A 6,290-nucleotide genomic window follows, 5' to 3' on the forward strand; every position below is an offset into this window, starting at 1 on the left:
CCTTATGATTCCTGAAAAAAGGCAACCCGGAGCCTCTCTCTTGGCCTTGAAATGTGCTGTTGGGCTGGGAAATGGAGGTTCCATCTCCAGCAACGTTTCTCACCTGGTTTTTGCCTCCTCCAGCACTTGTAGCATGGCACCACCACCCCAAAGGGTGGAATAGTTAAGAACAGGTGGATTCTAATCTGGAGAACCGAGTTGGACTCCCCACCCCTCCACCTGAGTGGCAGAGGCTTATCTGGTGAACCAGACGCGTTTCCACACTCCTACATTCCTGCCGGGTGACCTTGGGCTAGTCACAGTTCTCTCCAAACTCTCTCAACCCCACCTACCTTATGAGGTGTCTGTTGTGGGGAGAGGAAGAGAAAGGAGCTTGTAGGCCACCTTGAGTGTCCTTACAGGAGAGAAAGGTGGGATATAAATCCAAACTCCTCTTCTTCTTCTGCCAGTTCAGAAGGTCAATTTGGCTTCCTCTGATTGGCCGCAGTTGCCCAGGGTTTCTGGCAGAGATATTTCATCTTACCAGCTACCTGATCCTTTTTGCCTGATGTGCCAGAGATTGAATCTGGGACCTTTTGCGGGCAAGACAAATGCTCCATTGCAGAGCTGCGGTCCTTCGTGTCTTCCCTGCCCCATTTAATCTGATGCTACTAGGCCTTGCTACATGCCAGGTTATGACTCAAGAGGGATTTTTCTCTCCTCTGAAAAGATCCCGACTGGCCTTGATCAGTTCAAATGGTAAACAGGAGTAGGACGCTGCCACTCTGAAAGGGTCCCCGTTGATGGGAAACAGATGGGTTAAATAAAAAAATAATTGATTGGAGCTGTCTTCCAAATGAACGGATTGGAAGCCTCTAGAATTGTGCATGGGTGAGTATTTGGGGAGGGGGTTAGGCCATGGAACCTAAACACTGATTGTGTTTTTGAGGCATGATCTGGAGCGGGGTATGAGAAAGGCAATGAAATAAGTTGTCAGAACACAGACAGAGAACCCAGTAGCTGGGAAAATGTTTTGGTTTTAGTGTTCTATAACGTTATGGAATGGTATACAGTTATTCCTTCCACATTGCGACTTTCCCCATTGTGGCTTTGACATATTGCAGATAAGGCTCAAGAAATTAAATGGAAATTTGGGGGGAGTTTTGCAGAAGCTGCAGACAACACGCAAAGGCCGGCGAACGACACAGAAAGTTTAGAAACTTAGAAATGCATAAAATATATGTATAGTACTGTGTAATATCAACATATTTTATTTTTTAGTGCCATAGATGTTCACCATTTCCTTTTAAAAGCTATAGGAAAAAGAAAGAAATCAGACTTATTCTTTGGTGTGAAGGGAGGGCCAAAATTTTTTAGATGAACTTCCAGATCTCACCAAGGGAGGGGGTTAAGCCCAGCAATGTGGAATGGATAACTGTACATAGTAGTCTGCTAAATCAGGAACGTATCTACAACTTGCCCCATAAAGGAGTTGTCCTTTGCCTGCATATCCGTTTGACCCAACATAGTCAAGAGATGTGGGTGCTACACCTCAGAGGTGTATAAAAGATAAGCGGGGATCTTTCCTAATGATATACCTCAGATGTGTATAAAGGATAAGAGGGGATCGCTCCAAAGAAATGATAGCCATTTTGTATATCCTAATAAAGTAAGAAACCAGTTAAGGGGCATCCGTATCTGATTCCTTCCGGGATTTTGCTCTCTTGCTGAAAGCTTTAACAGATTCCTGGGAGTTAATTCAGGAATCACACTTGCTAATTGCACCCTTTGAACTTGTTAACCAATGCAAATGGTTCTTTCTCCCACCCTGGACATTCCACAGGTATATATACTCCACTTGCTTTACTACCATCTCATCCTCTGAAGATGCCAGCCACAGATGCAGGCGAAACAACAGGAGAAAATACTACTGGAACACGGCCATACAGCCCGGAAACCCCGCAACACTCCAGTAATTCAGGCATCTTGGTTTGGAATAAAACCCCTGCCCTCGATACAATTAATGCTCCTGCCCCGGCTCAGCGTCAAAATCCGTGTTGCCGGCACACGGGCTTCCATCCTAATTTGCTGCTCTTCTGTTTCCACTATTTATAGTTAGAGCCAAAACGTCTAAGCCTGTACAGGATGTATTGAAAACATTCCATGTTGTTCGACAAGCTGCAAAAATTATGCAAATCCAACCTATTTGAATAATTTATTCCGGCTCTTATTTGCCACGCAGGAAGGTAAGGAGCTAAGCAGGATATTGAAAATCCCCCCCCAACTCACACATCCCGTATGCAAATCTGATCCAGTCACTCCTGTGTATCCGGAGATCTCCTTAGCCCACATATTTTCAAGTCTGCCTTTGTGTTGTAAGGGCTAGAAACTTGGGTTTTCCTGAAAAACAGAACGATAAAGCTGGATCTCTGGAAACCAAATTACTGAAATCTGTACACAGCACCCAGTCCTGGATGCTTCCGTCCTGCCGTTATGTCGAATTGTGGAATGTAGGCATTCCTGGTCTCAACTACTCTGCCGCCTCCACTGCCTGGAAATCAGCCGCTACCACTTCTGCCGATGCTTAATGGGGCTTGCAGCCACGAACTAATAAACCGATCAAAGGCGTATAATTGAATCCTCAGATCAAATAGCTCTAGCAAATGGCAGCTTATGCCGTCTTTGCCATTTGCATAATTTATTCTGCTGATAACAAGGGTCTCTGGCGAGGCTTTAAACCGGTCCGTTGGAATCTGCGAAGCCGCCTCAAAACTTAAATCAGACCACTGGTTCGTCTGGCCCCCTCTGCGACCCATCAAGGTCTCAGCAAGGGGTCCTTCCAAGGTTTGAGAGCCTTTTCAAGGCAGAGAGAGCAGGGGTTGGACCTGGGGCCCTTTGAATGCGGGGCTGGAGACCTGCCACTGAGCCGTAGCCTCTGCCCTATGCAGTTGCCTTGATGTAAAGAGGTAAAAGGACTTCTGAGTTTCTTTGCAATCAGAACTGACCGGTGTGTTGTCATCACCAATAAATATTTCACACGCTTTGCATATGATATGTTCTCCTATCACCCTTCCATGTTTGTTCCTCTGCTGCTTGGGACAAAAATTCACCAACTTTTTCTTGCATTGCGTTTTCATGCTGGACAAACTTTCCTTGCACTGCATTTTCGTGGTGGAAACAGATATTTCCTTGTGCAAAGGGGTTCAGAACGGGCTGGATCCAACCAGTTTTATTTCAGGTGGAAAAGCAAGGAACCACCCAAGAGGGCCATGCTAGAGATCATGGGGCCTACATCTCCAAAAGCCATATGGGATGGGGGTTGCAGTATTCCACATGCTTCTAATCCCAGAACAGCCATACCTTCATTACGGAGAATAATCCTGCTGTGGAACCATCCTTAGTCAACTTGCTATTCCTGTTCCCAATATGATGGTCTCTTTCCCTCCAATAAATATGCTTGCTTAAGACACTCTGGCCCCTTCCACACACGCAAAACAATGCATTTTCAAACCACTTTCACAACTGTTTGCAAGTGGATTTTGCCATTCCGCACAGCTTTAAAGAGCACTGAAAGCAGTTTGAAAGTGCATTATTCTGCATGTGCAGAATGAGCCTCTATTTGGCCCAGAGCTATTTCACAGCTCTGGCCCATGGATGTGTCTTACAAGATACTATAGTAATTGCATATGTTTAATTCTTTAGGGACAGCCAGAGTGGTGTAATGGTTAAGGAGCAGCAGTGGCATAGGAGGTTAAGAGCTTGTGTATCTAATCTGGAGGAACTGGGTTTGATTCTCCGCTCTGCCACCTGAGCTGTGGAGGCTTATCTGGGGAATTCAGATTAGCCTGTACACTCCCGCACACGCCATCTGGGTGACCTTGGGCTAGTCACAGCTTCTCGGAGCTCTCTCAGCCCCACCCACCTCACAGGGTGTTTGTTGTGAGGGGGGAAGGGCAAGGAGATTGTAAGCCCCTTTGAGTCTCCTGCAGCAGAGAAAGGGGGAATATAAATCCAAACTCTTCTTCTTCTTAAGAGTGGTAGACTCTTTTCTGGAGAATTGGGTTTGAGTCCCCATGAATCTTCTCCATGAATCCTGCTGGTGATCTTGGGCCAGTTCTCTCAGGACTCTCTCAGCTCACCCAGAGGCAGGCGATGGCAAAGTACTTCCGAACGTCTCTTGCCTTGAAAACACTACATCGTAAGTCAGCTGTGTCTTGATAGTAGTTTCCACCACCAGTTCTTTAAGAGGGCAAAGACTAGCCAGCTCGTTTGAACAACCAGTGCATTGTTTACAACTGTGATGATCCAAAGGATTCCAGTGAACTAGCATGCAAGCCATGAGATATTTCCCAGGACCCCTTACAGCACCACAGAGCATAACACGACCTGGTTTTAAGCATTGTTTTTCCACCTCTGATACAAGCTTGTGATGTGTTTCCCTATCCACATAATCAATACATAGGCATGGAGTCAGACTTACACAGTGTGACCTATGTGGAGTTACTCCAGTCTAAGCCTACTGAAATGAAGAGAAGAAGAGAAGAGTTTGGATTTATATCCCTCCTTTCTCTCCTGCAGGAGACTCAAAGGGGTTTACAATCTCCTTGCCCTTCCCCCCCCCCCCCACAACAAACACCCTGTGAGGTGGGTGGGGCTGAGAGAGCTCCGAGAAGCTGTGACTAGCCCAAGGTCACCCAGCTGGCATGTGTGGGAGTGTACAGGCTAATCTGAATTCCCCAGATAAGCCTCCACAGCTCAAGTGGCAGAGCGGGGAATCAAACCTGGTTCCTCCAGATTAGATACACGAGCTCTTAACCTCCTACGCCACTGGATGGGCTTAGACTGGAGTAGGTATTTTTTAGGATTGCACTGTAGTGCTTCTGTGGGCAGAATGAGTTCCAGCCCCACAGCAAGGCCATACTGCCCAGGGGGACTTATGGGGTCAAATGTCCCTGGGCTGAGACCATTTAGTCACGTGGGGGCCCCCCAGAAAATCACCCATTCCTCCTTCCCCCCAGGTCCATACACTGACTTTAAGACCTGGTGCGAAAAAAGTTGTTCGGTTGTGGTGGGGGAGGGCAGCCACCCATACCGCAGTGGGGGGTGGGAGTGGAAAAATCAGATTTTTGTGCTGGGCTACATTTTCTATAGATGCGCCTCTGCCTTACACCATGATCTTCCCTCCTCCACAGCAGCCTGAACTGCTCCCCATGTTCTTGAGATTCCCCACTCATGTGGAAAGAGACACGGCTTACTCAGGGTGACCCTGTAGGGTTTTCAAGGAAGAAGAGAAGAGTTTGGATTTATATCCCCCCTTTCTCTCCTGCAGGAGACTCAAAGGGGCTTACAATCTCCTTGCCCTTCCCCTCACAACAAACACCCTGTGAGGTAGGCGGGGCTGAGAGAGCTCCGAGAAGCTGTGACTAGCCCAAGGTCACCCAGCTGGCGTGTGTGGGAGTGCACAGACTAATCTGAATTCCCCAGATAAGCCTCTGCGTAGCAAACCTGGTATTCCATTATGGCCTCCCATCTAAGTACTAACTAGGGCCAACCCTGCTTAGCATTTGAGACCTGACAGGTTGGGATCGCTTGGGCCATCCCAACCCATATAATCATGAAAGAAAAATCTTTCCAAAATACCATAACAGACCATGTAACAGTAATGGGCCAGTCGCTTGGGTTAGCTCCCCCAAACCCGCAAGCGCTAGCAAAGCCTACGTGTCTCTCTCCTTTCCCGCCAATGCTTGGGACTTGGTTAGACTTTGGGGTTCAATAGTACAGCCACTTTGGGGGCATTAAAAACATCTTCGGTCAGCACAGGTGAGTGCACTAACTAGGGGAAATCACATCCGCATCCCCTCCACTGAACAATTGTGCATTCTTTCCGCAAAGGAATCTACATCTGGAAAGGCCCTAAGGCACAGCGAAAGACACTGGGGGAGGGGGAGGGGAGAGCAAAAATCTGTCAGTCGGCCGCATGTGTGCGTGCAGACGCACAGAGCGATGTGCAGACACTTTAAAGGGCCTTGTTTGTTCAGTGAGACCCTGTTTGATCACTGGAAAACATCGCTTTCCCGTGCTGTCTTGTACTAGCAGGTGGGTTCTTACAGCTTCTGACAGCCACACACGACAGTTTTCCCCAGAGCTACACCAATCACACTGTGCATTATGCGCAGGGGCTCTAAATTCCATTAGAAACTTCTTACAGAAATTGGCTTCGTAAAGACGGTTTCAGAGGAAGAAAGTGGGCATGTGGGGGGGGAACTCTGTGAGGCTCTTTTTGCTTAGTAAAAATTATATGAAACATTGTG

Source organism: Sphaerodactylus townsendi, linkage group LG15 (assembly GCF_021028975.2).
Source record: "Sphaerodactylus townsendi isolate TG3544 linkage group LG15, MPM_Stown_v2.3, whole genome shotgun sequence".
Classification (NCBI taxonomy): domain Eukaryota; kingdom Metazoa; phylum Chordata; class Lepidosauria; order Squamata; family Sphaerodactylidae; genus Sphaerodactylus; species Sphaerodactylus townsendi.